The following is a 17940-nucleotide window of genomic DNA, read 5'->3' on the forward strand; positions in this document are numbered from 1 at the left end:
AGTGGATCTCTTGTATGGACTGGACCAGGCTGAGGTTGATGGTGGGATGGAAATTGTTGAAATCATGGTGGAATTCCTCAAGGGCTTCTTTTCCATGGGTCCAGATGATGAAGATGTCATCAATATAGCGCAAGTAGAATAGGGGTGTTAGGGGACGAGAGCTGAGGAAGCGTTGTTCTAAATCAGCCATAAAAATGTTGGCATACTGTGGGGCCATGCGGGTACCCATAGCAGTGCCGCTGATCTGAAGGTATACATTGTCCCCAAATGTGAAGTAGTTATGGGTAAGGACAAAGTCACAAAGTTCAGCCACCAGGTTAGCCGTGACATTACCGGGGATAGTGTTCCTGACGGCTTGTAGTCCATCTTTGTGTGGAATGTTGGTGTAGAGGGCTTCTACAGCCATAGTGGCCAGGATGGTGTTATCAGGAAGATCACCGATGGACTGTAGTTTCCTCAGGAAGTCAGTGGTGTCTCGAAGGTAGCTGGGAGTGCTGGTAGTGTAGGGCCTGAGGAGGGAGTCTACATAGCCAGACAATCCTGCTGTTAGGGTGCCAATGCCTGAGATGATGGGGCGCCCAGGATTTCCAGGTTTATGGATCTTGGGTAGTAGACAGAATATCCCAGGTCGGGGTTCCAGGGGTGTGTCTGTGCGGATTTGATCTTGTGCTTTTTCAGGGAGTTTCTTGAGCAAATGCTGTAGTTGCTTTTGGTAACTCTCAGTGGGATCAGAGACGTTCTTGTTAAACCCTGGATTTGCGCTGGAAATGGCCCACCTTGATTATCATACACAATGTAAGGAGAGTGATCACTTTAGATAAGCTATTACCAGCAGGAGAGTGGGGTGGGAGGAGGTATTTTTTCATGCTTTGTGTGTATATAATAAGATCTTCTTCACTTTCCACAGTATGCATCTGATGAAGTGAGCTGTAGCTCACGAAAGCTTATGCTCAAATAAATTGGTTAGTCGCTAAGGTCCCACAAGTACTCCTTTTCTTTTTCTGAAATAACCGCACATTGTAGACCAGGCTGGTAAATCTCCAGGTTTTATTCACTCTGGTGGAAACCTGCACAGTCTCCACGCTGCTTATACCAAAATGAAGAAGGGTGGAACAACACACTTGTAAAAAATATTAAGAGGAATTTACAAGCAAGCATTTGAATTTTCAATTTTAGGTTTTATTTTAGAGAGGTGGAGGCAGAGAACATCTTTAAAGTAAAACAGTTACATCATATATTCAGCTGGACCTGCATCTGGAAAGTAATGAATCCAGGGGAGGAATTTTTGAAAGGTAGGTAATAAGTTGACTATCAATATCTAGAAAATACTGCAGGACAGCTGTTTTAATTATCAGAAATACAGCCTTCTTCACCCTTCCAACAATGCACTTTGTGTAATAAATTGATTCTGGATCAGTTCATAGTCACATGTCCAGTCTAAAATCCATAATTAAGGTCATCAATATTCACAGCTGAAGTGGAAAATGCATTTTATAAATGTAAGTACTGGTTTGTCTGAAGATACTGAACTACATAAAAGAAACTTTTTATTTATAGAAAAAGGATGGTTCAAAAATCCAACAGAGAGCCAAAAATCATAAGAACCTTTAAACAAAATGTTTGTTTCCTGGACAGCAAGGCACCATTTAAAATACAAAATGTTCCATAAAACCCTGCCCACCATTCCTGCAATGCAGAAAGATCAGCCTGCCAGTTCTACATTATTAGTTCTGCTGTTAAATAGTCTGATTCTCCCCGAGGCACCCACTGAAGATACTCATTGTAGTTCACCACTAAGCACAGTTAGAGTCACAATCAAATCCAAGCCTAAGCCCCTCTACAAACAAGCACTTTTTCCTCCTTCTAGCACTCATGCCTGGGAATGAAATGTAACTGTAAAATGCAATTCAGTATCATTAAGCCATACTATACTTTCTGGAGCCCCAAATACAGGGTTGGTACTGATGATATCACATTCCCAGTGGGCCAATGGGTGAATGCCACTTTATCCCTTAGTCACAAATGCCAATACTCTGCAGTTATTTGAAACAAGGCTACAGCCCTTACATTTAATTGGTCATGTTGGGGCATGAACCCTCACCCCTTCAGCATGGAACTGCTCTTGGTAAAGCTAACAGTCTCTGTGGAAATACCCAGCCATGGAATCTAGAGATAGCCCTTACCTTATTACTGACAGGGTAAGGTTATATTACCTCTGCACCTCCAGCTTACTATGGGGATTATAATATATCTGTTGAGTCCACTAATAACATGCATTTTATACAAGGTTGTTGCTTTCCATGGGTTGTCCCATTTTTTAATTTTGGGTGTGTAAGAATGTCTGTGTAATGTGAAACAGAAATTGTTGGCCCTTGTATTCACCAAAGCAGCTTATTAGCTTTGTTATCACCCTGCTACTACAGGCATAAAGCAGGAAAGGCTGTTACAGGAAAAAAGATCAGATTCAAAAGAGGACTTTAAAAAATAAATAAATAAGATGGAAATAAAGTTTAATGATGACGTACAAAGCAAAAAAATAAGTTAGGCTTGTGCCTTTTTTGTGCTTCTTTAGGATTCATAGCGATGACATGAATTTTTGTTTTTGTCTGCTTTAGGGTTCTTTTCTGCCTTTTTTACATTAAAAATTCAGCATTGCTGGCACTAGAAGATTCAGACTAAAGAAATAGTGAAATGACTACAGCGAAGAGTCAACAGGCAAAGCTGAGTGACTAAGGGGAAGCAATTGTTAGTCAAACTGTTTAGAACTCTTTTAAAAGAAGAGAAGCCTACTTACCTTCTATGGATAAGTGAGGTCTTTAATAAAAGGTACAAACACATCCCTTCTATTATGGTGCCAGAACTCACAGTATACACCCTTCAGACTTTGAAAGACTCCTCGAGCAATTCCAGGGAATTTAGTTTACACTAGAATCGCTGCAGCGCTGCTAGCGCAGATGCCCTATGCCGACGGGAGAGAGCTCTCCTGTTGGCATAAATACTCCACCTCCCTAAGTGGCAGTAGTTATGTCAGCGGGAGAGCTTCCCCTGCCGACACAGAGCTATCCACACCGGGACTTAGGTCGCTGTAACTTACTTTGCCCAGGGGGGTTGCTTTTTCACACCCCTGAAGTTATACTGAAGTAAATGTGAGGGTGTAAAGTCCAAAGTTTGACATTCCTGATCATTATAAAGTGTGACAAAGTTCCTCCTCTACCTTGGTGGGGCTTGCGCTCATTGGCAGATTTGCTCATCTTGGAGCTTCACAGTAGCCCTCAGTTTGGCCGTTTTCGTGAACCCACAGTCCAGGTCAACTCCTCCTGTGTCTGATCAGGAGTTGGGAGGTTTGGGGGGAACCCAGGCCGGGCCCACCCTCTACTCTGGGTTCCAGCCCAGGGCTCTGTGGAATGCAGCTGTCTAGAGTGCCTCCTGGAACAGCTGTGCGACAGCTACAACTTCCTGGGCTACTTCCCCATGGCCTCCTCCCAACACCTTCTTTATCCTTTATCCATAGGACCTTCCTCCCGGTGTCGGATAATGCTTCTACTCCTCAGTCCTCCAACAGTATGGGTTCTCACTCTCAGCTCCTAGCACCTCTTGCTCCCAGCTCCTTACACACGCACCACAAACTGAACTGAGCTCCTTTTTTAAACCCAGGTGCCCTGATTAACCTGCCTTAATTGATTCTAGCAGCTTCTTTGATAGGCTGATTAGAACACCTGTAGCCAGTCTGTCTTAATTGTCTCCAGAAGGTTCCTGATTGTTCTGGAACCTTCCCTGGTACCTTATCCAGGGAAAAGGGACCTACTAAACCTGGGGCTAATATATCTGCCTTCTATTACTCTCCTGTAGCAGCACATATACTAAAACTGGAACGATACAGAGAAGATTAGCATGGCCCCTGCGCAAGGATGACACACAAATTCGTGAAGCGTTCCATATTTAAAAAAAAAATTACTCTCCTGTAGCCATCTGGCCTGACCCTGTCACAAAAGGTAAAGACCACCAATAGGAAATTTTAACCAGAACATTTCAGGTCTTCTTTATACCTAGAAAAGTAAAAGGCACAGCCCTGAGAATGAAAATATCAACTCCTCAGCGTCACTAAAGGCTTTGATGAGATATAAAATAGATTCTTTCCGTGGCTTTCTGAATTATGGAGAGAAATTGAGAGGTGGAGATTCAGATACATTTTAAATACTTTGTTACTTACTGCTCTTTTAAACATTACTGTAATTAGATACTATTCTGAATTAGGCAGAGTTGCATGTTTTAATTACATTTCAGTTGTTGCTCTCCTAATTAGGGTTTACATTCCAACTTCTTCCAATGTTAAGACACCTAACCATGCAGTTCTAATGAGTAGTTCTAGTACATGTGATGTTTTCCATCAAAATAATGTTTTTCCCAAGCCAACATCCCAGTTCTAGATTTCTATTACTCTGTCAGTATCCATAGCACCAGGCCATTGAAAATGAAAAACAAGTGAAGTCTTTCCCTAACTTTTTATACTTTTTCTCCCCACCCCAAAAAAGGCCATGATTCTGCAAATGCACACTTGCCCAACTTTACACGTGAGTAATCTCATTGACTTCAACAGAACTATTTACAAATGTAAAGTTAAATATGTGCATAAGCATTTGAAGTTCATGATTCTGCATTTACAAGAAATTTTGGGTGGGGACTAATAAAGTGTTTGTATAATCTATAGGACACCTGGGCCTGGCTCCTAAATGGGGCTCTGACTGTCACCATACCAGAAGGTAATAAATTTGAAGGAATACAGTCCTTGCTTAAAATGCCAATGCAAAAATAGCTTATTTTTTAAATTATTGACTTGAGACAAGGCCTAGCACCAGGACAAATTTCTTAAAAGTTGGATTGGACTCTTCTTGATAATAGCTACCTTTGCTGGTAAGGCAACAGCATTCCAACTATGACACCGAAGTGAGCTATGAAAAGATACTACTAAAAAAAGCCATTCGCCTTTTCTACATGGTCAAAGCACATGCTTTCATAAAATAGTTTATTATTATTGTCCTTGAGATATTCTACCGTTATATAAAACATAACTTGAATTGTTCCATCAGAGCGCTACCTTGACCTCCAGCTGTGTTTAGCAACATTGCATTGTAACAACCTACAGTAAAGTTCAAATCCTGAGGTAACTGCCTCTGCAGTTATTGTTTCATTGAATTTGTAAATTATTTCCTTCTTCAGCTTCAGGTAAGCATGCATATATTGTAACTGAGTAACTATGCTGACTGGGGCTGTGAGTGTGACACCCACAGACAGGCCCTAGAGGGTGTGACAAACCCAAAAGATCCTTGTCTCATGAAGTAACTCTGAGACAAAGAAAAAGAGTGTTTGCTTCCTAGTTTGGGGATATGTAAGCTATTTAAACGAACAGCAGCAGGAGAAACTACTCCTGCACCCTCTTTCAGTAATAAATAGATGTTATGTTGGCAAACTGAACTCATGCCAGTATTATTCCAAGGACTCCGCATGGCTGTTCAAACCCACCAATAAAGGAGACTCGGAGGTCATGTAACAATGCATAGTGGGTGCAAATCAACCGAAGTCAACGGAACTTTATCAGGGATGGATTTATCCCCACTATTCTATGTAGGATGAAGTGCCACACACACAAACTGCAGCAGCAGCTGCAAATGTTGCATGAGAAGTTAAGAGATATGCTATCCCAGTGGAGGAAAACCTGAGCACACAAGATTTGCTGAGCTACGCAGGAATATGGAGCTCATATTGTCAATTAATTCCCCAGGTTCTGTAACTCTAGCTTATTCCTGTCCATTCGCCATGCCCACACCAATGTGGTTATGCAGTCTGAAGGAGATCATGTGTCTTCCCCACTCCATCCCTGCAAGAAATGTGGCGGAGGCCGACACCACCCTTGGGAAGGAGACAGTTTTAAAATCTCGCAAGGGCCTGGATAGCAGTTTCTGGTTGGGCCTGTAGTCTCGTCACGCATTCATCGATTGCTCATTCGTCAGAGCCAACCGCCACCTCTTGCTGAGGGCACCTGGGACCTGGCTCCATAGCTCATGAAGTAACTGGTCTCGTAAACCAGGGATTTCAAGTTCACACAACTTAACTGTCACTGTGAAGCCTCTAAGGAGAGAGGCAGGATGCAGCAAAGAATATCCATGTAATCTGGCAAACTAGGGGACGTACCAGCCTTTAAAATGGTTTTCCTCAGGACAGAGCAAGATAGATCCTTAAAATGTATCCCAAAGTAAGGTCGTTTGAAAGTAAACTCCAGCAGCCATATCCAAGAGCCCTCAATGTTTGCCTCTTTATGAAAGTTCATCTTACAAGAGAGCAGACTACAACTCCTATACATTCCACCATTTTTACCGAGTTTGTCATAAATGTCAATTGATAACATTGTTTGCACATGCAGTATTGTGTATCAGTTTGCATAGTCACACAAAGGATTGTCAGCTTGCAGGAGGACTCTGTGCTAACTGCTTGGTCACAGTATTCATTTACATTTAATAAGATTCCTTAAAAACATGGGGAATTGTGTTTATCTAAACCTCCTGGGATTACGGGGGGCATTAGTTCAGTGATATTTCTAGCCAAGAAACATGAAACTAGGCTCTGCAAAGCTAGCTGTACATGTGCCACATATATGACAGATTGATCTATTAAGACAAACAACTCTGTATATTGCATTCATTTTTACCAAATTTTATGTGCCAGTGACAATTTACACAAGTTGAGGATATGCCCCAGGGTTTTTTACTTTAAAGTGCAGTAGGAAATCTATTAATTTATTATACCTCAACTGCTGTAAGCATCATGTTAAAAGCCAAACATTACAAAACTTCTAAGGATTCAGAAGTAGACACTATTTTTAACCTGCAGCTTCTGATTAGGTTTTTGGGGGTTACTTAAAGAAGAATCACATTACTGACTTCTTTTGAATAAGGAAAGATTACAATATTAATACTAATTCCTTGTGTGTCTTTATGCCAAAAATAATTTAAAAAAATATTACAAGAACAACCACACGCCACAAACATTTTCCCTACTTCATTATTTAGGACAAGCAGAACATGTTATGAATTGTAGTTATTTATGTTTAACATACTGTATTATATTTGCTTATGGCCAAAAGGTCTATCAGTTTCCCCACCTTGGCTGTCAGTCATTCAATAGCAACTCAGCTCAGACTTCAAAATGAGTCTTATTCTTGTTTCCTTGCAGGGCCTCAGACTTGCAAACAATTAGCAATGTGCCTAACTTTAAGCACCAAAACAGTCCCACCTAATGCAGTTGGTGAAACTGTGCCCTTATTTAAGTGAGTACGTGTATAGTTGACTTCAGAGGGACCAGAATTTCATCCAGTGGGAGTACTAACATGTGAGAAGTTGGACGTATGCCCAACTGCTTACAGTGCCAAGGCCTAGGCTGCCATGTTGTCTCTTTCCTGACTCACACTCAGCAACTACAGAACAGTTTCCTTAAATCTTGACCTGGATGGCATCAGTGTCTAATGAGATGGCCACCAGCGAAAATTACTACATCTTCCTTGGAATTCACTTCTTGGAAGCTACGAGGTGAGCCATCATCCTCCCCAACACAGATTTAGAATCCAACATTTCAGTAACCTAAAGTTAAGATATCCCCCATTTGAGAACACACAATGCCTCTGCTTAGACGTTAGGCCACTTACTAATCTGTATAGTACAGTTCATTTCTAGTATGTTTTTCTTTAACTACAACAGTATTAAGGTCCAATTAATTCTAAATTAAACTGAATTAAAAGACAGGTTAGGCACTTATTGATATAATAGTTGAAATGCTGCCTCTGCACCAGCTGACTCACTTAAAGTCCTTCAGAGAATGCATAGCACAAAGTGAGAGTATTTGATTTCCCACATTTAGCAGTTATGAAATTTAGATCCATTCTGCCAGAAAAATCAACAACAAAGTAGCTGTGGTAGAACAGCTATCATTGTCAGTGATGCATTATCAATGGCGATGACAGTTTGAACTTTTAATTAAGTCAGAGATGACCAGGTTTTCAGGAATAGGATTAAGACAGAGCTGTGTCCAACATCAGGTGTGCACAGACACTACAAGAATTCTGGAAAGGGGTGAGGAGAAAAGTGAGAAACTTCCAAACACCACAGTACCCTTTACATGATAGCTTCTGTAGCATCCCTCCCTGTCAGAGGCTAACATAGCTCATTTTGTTGGCTGAGTCTAAGGTTCATAGGTTGGGTTTTTTTGCACTGTTTCAAAACTATTTTCAGACCTCAAAATGATGTCATTAGACCAATCAATCAGCCACTTTGCTTTTATCAGGTAGAGCCATCACCTAACACTCTATATGTAAATGCTTTGGAAGTGCTTTTTCATCTGAAGAGCTGGATCCTGACACATTTCCTGAATTTTGGAGCAATAACTAAATAAATTAAGGCTAGTAGGATACAAACAACAACTCAGTTTAACAGAACGCTGTACTGCTTACAGATTTCTACGGGCATACAAATATAGTCAGTTCAATTTCATATTAAACTTGATCATTCTTCTGGAAGCTTCCCCCTTTGTCATACACCCCCTCTCACTAGCCCTCCCTCCCAATCACTGTACTGATTGATGTAGCTGGTACATTGGAAGTAGGGTTAAGTGGACAAAAGACATCCACTATTATTACTGTAATCAAAGATTTATATCACTGGAAGCAGCCCAGACAGGACCAGGATTCCTTTGTGCCAGGCAGTGTACAAGCATAGTATTTGACATGGTCTCTATCCTGATGAGCTTACGCTCCAAACATGTGTTCTACCCTGACAAAAGACTCTGCATAACTGGTGAAATTTCAGTATCTTTTTGTGCTATAAACAATTTGATATTCCGTTACTCGTCTGGCAACATTTTCTGCCTGCTGAGACCATTTCTGCCACCCTTAGCCATTCTGTGTGGGATCTTAGTCCATGAGAAGTCAGGAGGTGGCAGGTAAAGTCAACGATAAACCTAGTGAAAACAGACGAATGAGGTCTCTCCCATGCTGCCCAACTACCTCTTTCTCCTGACCACACAATACAATATGATCCAATTTAAAGTCCAAGTCTGCCATTTGTACTGAAGCCAAGTAGTCCCTAACTCCACATATTACCATTTTCCCCTAGTTTATTTTGCATACCATCTTTAGGATTAGAAGAGTGCTCTCAGAACACTTCTTGAACAGAAATGCTCAATCTTCACTCCCACTCTGCTACTTAGTGAACAGATGTCCTTATGCCTTCTCCCCACACTGAGAAGGTATAATGTAAGTTATACTCATAAGAGGCATTGTACCGATTACATTAGAGCTGGAGAAAATTAATCACTCAACAAGCTGATCTTAATCCCAGTTATGTCTGAAAATTCCAATATGTTATGAGTTTGGCAATACATCAATATAAGCAAGAAGTTTTATATCCTTCAGTTCCTATATATTTACCTGTAAGTATAACATTTTTACTTGCATGCTTTTGAACCATTTTACTCATGTAGAAACTAATCCTGAGAAGTGTTGGACTCCCTCAGTCCCTTAGACTTCAAACTTTGACCTTAACACTTGTGCTGTAGTATATGCTAGCTCACTTATGCCATTATAAATTTGCCAGTTAATACAGTATATGAAGAACTACAAACTGGAATTTCTTAATCTATTTTATCTATAATAAATTACAGTACAATAATCCTCACCAATATCTAAAAGTTTAGTCTCCCTGAGATGTACAAAACAAGTGTAGAGTCCATTTAGTAGTTTTAAATATATGTAATGTGAAATTTTTGGGAACTGTACATGTGCAGGGCAGTACCCTGACTGAAGCTATTGCAGCATAATCTGTCAAGGCATTTATATCAAGCTCACAGTGCTACTCACCGATTCTCCTTAGACAAGTTTTCTCCCTAAAAGCTAACCCAGTGCGTACACTGAGAGAGCTACTGCAGTGTGAAGACCCTCAACGTATTCACATTTCTTGAGCGATGAACTGACTCTCTTACACATTTAGAGTCAGAGATTAAGGCCAGAAGGGGCCAGCAGATCATCTAGTCTGACCTCATGTACGTCACAGACATTGCTTACTTTATAATGAAAGAGGTACGGGAGCTGAGCCCTGGCACAAATTAAGCACCGGCTGGGCAGCTGGAGAGTGGTAGCTGCTGGCCAGGAGCCCAGAGATGCTGGGGCTATGAATCGCCAAGCCTACAGATGCCGGGGCTCATCCCTGGCAAGCCTGGCACAAATTAAGCACTGCTCACAGGCCACCAGCACCCACACACTAAACTGAACCCATTTCCAAGTTAAGCAGTCATAATGCCAGTAAATAGCCTACACCAGATAAAAGCACTACAGGGTTGGTGTTTTCCGCATTTGTAAAATAAGGAAAAGAGGCAAAGAAGATAAAGCAACTTGCCTGAGCAGCACCACAAGCTAGTAGATTAGGCATAGACAAAGCAATCAAGAGATGTTTGTCTGTTTGGGATACTATTCTCCTTTTACACAGGATCCTGTCCAGGAATGCTGGAAGGACCAGCTGCAGTCAGAAGAGCATACTTGGAAAGGATCTTATATGAAGAATGTGACTGAAATATTTAGATAAGATAAAGGAAGGAGCTGCCAGTCCCCTAAAGGTGAAGGGCTTCCTGCATAGTTGCTTTTACAAATACATCATACCTCAGCCAATTGATTGTTTTTGGCCAGGGATGTCTACTTTTTTATTAGTATGTCTAAATTGAAGGTTATTTTCTTCATTTTAGCAAGAGCCCTGCCACTGGCCCTTTAATTTCTAGAAGACAGAAAGCAGCTTGTTGCCTTCATACATTTAAACCTTTTTTATTGTTCTTTAACTCTATTTGTGGGGTATGAAGTTCCAGCTATTTGAGCCTATCTTTAGATAACCATGCAATGCCAGACTCCATAGTGAATGTCTGTAAACCTACTGGTTCAACTCAAGCTAAAATAATGACATTAAGAGTTGATAACAGCTGACAGCAATATGTTTGCACATATAGGAATCTACAAGAAGGTGCATATTGAAGAGAGATACTAAGCTGGACTACCAAAGGTGATGGTAATCTGGGTAAATTGACTACCGGAATGGAAAAAATAGAAAGGAACTGCCACTAAACTCCCTTCCTCAAAACTCAAAAAGAGATTATTTATATTACACTAGCATTTACAGACTCTTGACCACACCAGTCTATCCACTGTACATACACATATTAAGGACTGGTCTACACTAGATGCAACTTTAGCGCCCTCCTGGCCAAGATAGAGTCTGCTCTGCAGACAGCTCTGGCCAAGATAAGATGCACACAGGAATGCAGCTGGAAAAATCCGAGGGGCACCTGTTCCAAACCCTCCAGAGTGAACACCCACCCACCGGAAAAGCACAGCGGATGTAAGAAAGGGAAATATGTATTTACAGAGATATGAGAGGAGAAAAACAACAAGGGGAAATGTAGGGGAGAGCAGTAAAACAGGGTTGCATCCCAACCAAGGCTCCACAAGCCCAATGGTAGCACAGTCTGAAAGGGCAGACACTGAGCAATGTGTCTGCACACAGAGTTCAGGAGTCCTGAGCAAAGTTCCAATCTGGCAGTTGAGTCCTGGGTGCTCCTAGTCGTCTTCAGCACCAGTAAACTTTCCCCAACAAACCCCTCCAGTGCCCTCTTCTACTGTTCTCTGCAAAGCCACACAGAGCGACCGCCTCACTCCTTATTCCCAATGCACTGGCACAGAGCTCCTCCTGGTTCCTGTCCTGAGATGTCCCCGATCGGCCAGTTCTCTCTGCTGCTTCACTGTGCGAGGGCCTGCTTGCTGTAGCCCTTCTCTCTGGAGCTCCACCACCACACCCCTGTTTCTTTCCTCCCTCTCATTGCTCCCCCTCACCCCTTCGGAAAAAAGATTTAAAGAATTCTTCAATCAACATAGCTACCATCTCCCTGAGCGGTGGATTTACTAGAGTGACACCTTCCACTGCTGTAGCAAGTGTCTACACAACTGTGCTGCTTTAGCATTTTAAGAGCAGACATAGCCTAAAATAATCCCTGCCCCAAAAAGTTTACAGTCCAAAAAGACAAGACAGACAAAAGCTGAGAGGGGAAAGAGAAGCCAAGAGATGCAGTCATTTGTCCAAGGTCACCCAGCCAGTCAGTGGCAGAGCCAGATATAGTAGATATAGGGCTGGGGCTCGACATACATTGCTCTATCCACTGAACCAACCTGACTCTCTGGAATTATTTTTTTTTTTTTTAAAGCAAAGGGTGAGTATGAAACAAAATCATAGCTTATTCTCTTTGGTCTTTTGCCTTATTTTAACCTTACTCCTAAAAAGCTAAAATATTCTCAAAGTGAAGATTTCACTTTAATTTAAAAAATGGTAAGTGTGGGGGGTTTTAGTGTTCTGAATGATTTTGATATACAGGAGGAATAATTTACAGTGATGTGAGGTACCCCATACTGCTATGCCTTTTCATATAAAACATACAAAATGCATTCAGGTACAACAGTGTTACAAATAAGCTATAAATAAATGGAACTTTTATGAAAAACTAACTGCTACACATAAAAATACCATTTTGCCTGATTAAATTTTTTCAGCATTGGCTTAGCATTCGTTCTTTTTGCAAATTTCATTACATGCATCCAAGCAGTGTTTAGATTATTTTTTGTTTATTTATTTATTTGGCTACTAGAAAAAAACTGTCTTTGATCTGAATTAATGTTTATTTGCGGGGCAGGGTTTCTTTGTTTTTTTAATTTAAATACTGTAAAAGATCAGCAAGTTTAGTTAAAGAACAGTTAATTGCTTAAATGAAAAAAAAAAACTTTCCACAATTCCTACTGCAACTAAAGTTAACTTGCGAAACAAATACCTTCTTCCCCAAAAATATAACCTTTAAAAATTCCCTCTTGTACAAGTATATAAATACTGAGACTTAAATTAAGACTGATGTTACCAAGACTCACCTGTAATTATTTAGGCCCTGATCCTGCAATTAGATCCACAGTCAGACCCCACAGGAATCCAATCGCTCTCACCGTATGACAGGATCAGGGCCTAATATAAAAATAAATGTTTATGAAGTTTATCTATGACAAGGATCTTAGATTGTAATAGAAGATTTTCCAGACTAGACCAAATCTTAGAAGTCAGATCATGTATGTGAAAATAAATTTTCAAGTGGGGTGGGGCGTTTTTTTGAGGGGGGGGAGCGAAGGTGTTTGAAAGACAGCACAGAGTGGTGAACCAATCACAGGACTAGTAACCAGAAATCTAGTCCTGGCTCTGTCACTGCTTTCAGGGACTCGCCCAAGGCCACACAGCTACTGGTGAAATCCTGGCCCTATTAAAGTCAATAGCAAAATTCCCACTGACTTCAACTGGCACCAGGTTTTCACTTAGTGTCTCCATCTGTGAGACTAAAACTTCAGCAGTGTTAGGAGGTTTGTCTGTTAGGGTATGTCTACACTACAAGCACTACAGTGGCACTGCTGCAGCACTGCATGAACAGCAGTTAGGAAAACGATTTTAATTGTCAATGAGACAACCCCAATACAAATGCATTGAGAAACAAACAATTATAACCTCACTAAGCCATTTTTACTACAATTTCAGAGTAGAATCGCACTTTTAAAGTACATATTCATTTCACAAATCCATTGCAACAGAAGGGCCAATTAGTCACAAATTTAACTTGTTGCTGCCCTTGAGTGTTGTTATGTTGTATAATGCCATGTGCCCAATTTGGTTTTATGATACCATCAAAAGGCTTCAAGTACACACAGGACAGAAGGGGAGTGTATATGGTGCAGACCAGACTGAAGGCATATGTGTGGTGCATTTTAAGAAGCAGTTTTCCTCAAGTGTTTGTGCAGCAGTGTACTATTTAGCATGCTAGTTTGTTGTTTATGAGTCAGTGGTATCACCCTTGAGGGGCCAGCCCATAGGCAGGGTAAAGGATCTTCTATTGCCACCAGTTAAGTGATAGCACTCACAAGACGAAAACAAAAAATAAATACCCCTGGAGTCCTATGGGAGGACGTGGGGTATGTCTACACAGCAAGGAAAACCCTGAACTCAAGGAGCTCTGGCTGCCAGCTGTTTCATTGCAGCAGAGAGTTCCAGACTCAGGCTCTAGAACTCTGAGGTAGGAGGGTCCCAGAGCCCAGGCTCCAGTTCGGAAATCTACACAGCAATGAAACAGCCTATATCCCGAGTCAGCTGGCATGGGCCAGCAGCAGCTTTTTCTTTGCTGTATAGGCATATTCCAAAAGACCAAGGCAAAAATTTTCCGAAGTAGCTAGTGATTTTATCTGCTTGACTTTCAGAGGATGAGAGTTGCCAGGTGGGGGTGGAATTAGACCTCCTTAAGTTATCAAGTTGGGCATCCAAAATCACTAGTCGGTTTTGAAAATATTGGTCCAGGTTTTAGGTCCAAACCTCTACCTCCCCCTTCCAGGGCATGTGTGTTTTGTCTCATAACAATATAACAAATCCATACCTGCAGATAAGACACTTAATTTGTCAGAAATACACATACATGCATGAAAATTATGACGCACTTGACTACAAAACAAGTTAGGTGTTTAATCGCAGCATAATAATTTGAACAGAGACCCTAGGGACGGGGGCAGTCTAAGTACACTTTGGCAGAATCACACCTAAAATGGCTATAATAACTGAAGTCGACACTATGCTGGAAGTTAGTGATAGGAAAAGGAAACCAGCACCATCACAATTTAATGGTTCTAAAATAAGAGATGAGATCAGAGCAGAGTTTAAAAATGGTTAGGACATTAGTCAGTGACAGGTACAGAGGAAGTATTACCTAGCTCCCAGTAAACAACTTCAACTTTGTTATCCCCTTTTCACAGATTTTGGAGGAAGAACTATGGACCTGATCCGGACTCCATTAGAAAGAGTCAATGTGAATCTTTCCATTGACTAATGAGAACTGGATCAGGCCGAGTGCTTATTTGAGAGTGAGGCAGACAGAGTGGAATTCTTTTCAAACACTGACATCCACTATGTCTAATGTATATTAAGTAGGGTTTCTGCTCCTTTTCTTTATCTATATTTCCTCACCCTACTAATGTTGGGGTTCTTGTCTCCCATAGGTTACTAGACCTTTTACCTCAAGTTTATTAGCATATAAGTCAATTAGTTACCATGGAATCCTTGTGGTCACTCATCTGTTGATGTTCCTACCTTAATATATCTAAAGCTGATAGCAACTGGAATCTTCTGGTTACTTGTCAGCAGTTTAATCTTACTTGTTTATGACCACATTCAATACCATGATATCTTATGAGCTACGGTTCCTCCTGGCTAGCTGCTTACAAGAAGGCTTTTTTGGGTTTCTGGTTTAGTTTAGCTAAGCTATGGTCTTACAAGCCTTCACGCTTTTAGGGCCTATCTTATACCTATGCAAATACCTATATGTCTTACAAGCCTTCACACAATGAGCTTATCTTATACCTATGCAAATACCTATAGGCTGCAAGGTTTCCCAGGGCTTGGTTGAACCCTATGTGAAGCGAAGTTCCTTGTTTACTTTCATGTGTCACCCTACTTATTTTCCTGTTGCAAATACTGAGGCTTGGTCTACACTTAAACTTATGCCAAACTTGTTATCTCTCAGAGATGTAATTAAAGTGACTTAAACCCCAGTATAGACACCCTAGGTCAATGGAATCCTTCCGTCAACCTAGCTACCACTTCTCAAGAGGGTGGATGGAAAAAACCATTCCATCACTGTAGTGTCTACACTACAACACTATGTCTGCGCCACTGTAGCATCTGCAGTGTAAACAAACCCTACCTCTTAAAGAGATAAGATTTTGCTGATTACAATGGTCTTTTCTCCCTCACTCTCCCATCAAATCATTCCTCCATCTTAATACCACTTAATATTCAGAAAAAGAGAAGCATTGCTTAGCGCTTTTCGATGCCCACACATAGAATCCCAAACAATGGACTCTGACTTTTTGATGCCAAACTAAATAATCAGTATCATTCTGAGAAAGTTATTGGGAAGAGCCTAAGTGCTATTTCAGAGAGTGACAAATGAGCAATGCTTCTGCGTGGAAGTAAGCACTTAATTAGCCACTATGTGAAGATGACATCTCAGAGACACGAGTACAGAATTTATAACCATGGCCGTCTTGTTTTCAGTGCTTTTGTTGCTCTCTTACCAAGTTAGTACTGTACTAGCTAGCTGAAGATTTACATTGTTAAATTCAGAAAGCAAAGGACTTTCGTAAACCTGTAGCGCTGAGTTCTGGAGGCAAAACTGTCTCCTCTCTCTTGGGCTGTGGGTCAAAAGCTCAAGCTTCCTTTCGTCCATTAGACAGGTCTATGAATAAAAAGGGGATCCCACAGACCAGATCAGTTGTGAAGTCGCAATGCTTTGTACTGCCATGCGGAAAATCCTGCTTCAATTACCTGCCAGTCTCGGCTTCCTGGACCAGCTGGGACTGAAAGCATTCCTGAGGCAATGGTCTCAGCTCCTGGGGAGGAGGAAGTGCTTTGAGTCACTCAACAATGACCCTTACAGATGAATTAAGGAGCTACATTGACTGGTTTCAAAGGGAGGTTCATTCATTCTCTGCTGAAATGGGAGACGCCAAAACACAAGGTCTCATGTTTGAGGTATTATGGAGAAGAAGTTAAAGATGGGCAGCAAGGAAAACGCCTATATTTTATTGTACTCATATTATACTATACACACACGTTTTTAGATATTACACTGATTTTGTAATGGTGTTAAAGCAAGAATATGCGCCATTTGTGGAAAAGCCATTGAAGAGCAAATAAACTGAAAATATGGAGCTCAGTCAAAATAAATAGTTTTGATGCCAGAAAACACAACAAACAAATGGCAAGAACTGAGACTACAATTTAAGGGGATAACCATAAAGAAGGTGAGTGAGCACGAAGAGAAAATACTCATCATTTGCATGGCGATTTATCCTCCTGCCAATTAGCCCCATGTTACAGATGGAAAAACTATGACAAAAAGACTAAGTAATTTGCACATGGCCACAGGAAGATGTCAGAGCCAGGATTAGAATTCAGAATTTCCTCACTACTTTTCCTTCTCTCTTCATTGGAAAGTAACAGGAGACTCTGGAGTGCAGTAAGTACCAGATACAGTGAGTAGCAGCCACAATTAAAGAACAGGAATACCCAACAGTTTTGTTGGATTTTAAGTGTAGACTTGCTCAGTCTGTAAAACCAAAAGCAGTAATAGAATATTGAGATCCTTAGAGACTTAGGTCTGCTTGTTCCATTCTTTGCCATCCCTACAGTCCTCAGTGTTGGTTTTTCCTAACAAGCTACACATTCATCAGATCAGATAGGTGTAACAGCATCTCAACCATACTGAAGCATCAACAGAAGGCACAGTGATAACATCTGTCAGCTCAACCATTTTTAGTTAAACATGCTGCAACCTGTATAGATACCACCTGATCCATTCATGAAAAACTGAAAACATGAACTCCTTTCTTTAACCCTAAAGGACCACTCAAGGTCCAAACAAATGTGACTTGAGAATCCGAACTACTAGAGATAGACTGAAACCTTGCAGTACTGCATGGTTTCTTGTTGGCATAAACAACTCGTGCGCAGAACGTGCTCAGATCTTTGAAGGCAGATAAGCAGAATACATGTGACCATTCATGATGCAAGTCAAGAGAGCACAAGCAGTTCAAAAGGTTGCCAAACCTCAAAGGCCAGCAATAGAGGCCAGCAATTGATCAACAATCAAGACGCCTTCCAAAACCATTTCAGCATGCTAGAGGCCAGGATATCCATGACCAAAGATGTAGGACAACCAATATAAAATTTGAGACTCCACATAAAAATAGATATTCTAGGTCAACAATACTGGGGGAAACTCAAAATGAAA

The 17940-nt window shown here is 41.0% G+C and overlaps 1 protein-coding gene and 1 non-coding gene across 6 annotated transcripts in view; one reads left to right on the plus strand and one right to left on the minus strand.

Moving 5' to 3' along the window:
- Positions 1–17940, minus strand: part of TMTC2 (transmembrane O-mannosyltransferase targeting cadherins 2) — a 379331-nt gene that overhangs the window by 353943 nt on the left and 7448 nt on the right. The window lies entirely within an intron of this gene.
- LOC140905680 (U6 spliceosomal RNA) lies at positions 3836–3943 on the plus strand. The gene has a single exon (XR_012156919.1). It is a non-coding gene; the product is annotated as a U6 spliceosomal RNA (small nuclear RNA).

This window comes from Lepidochelys kempii, chromosome 1, assembly GCF_965140265.1.
Source record: "Lepidochelys kempii isolate rLepKem1 chromosome 1, rLepKem1.hap2, whole genome shotgun sequence".
NCBI lineage: Eukaryota > Metazoa > Chordata > Testudines > Cheloniidae > Lepidochelys > Lepidochelys kempii.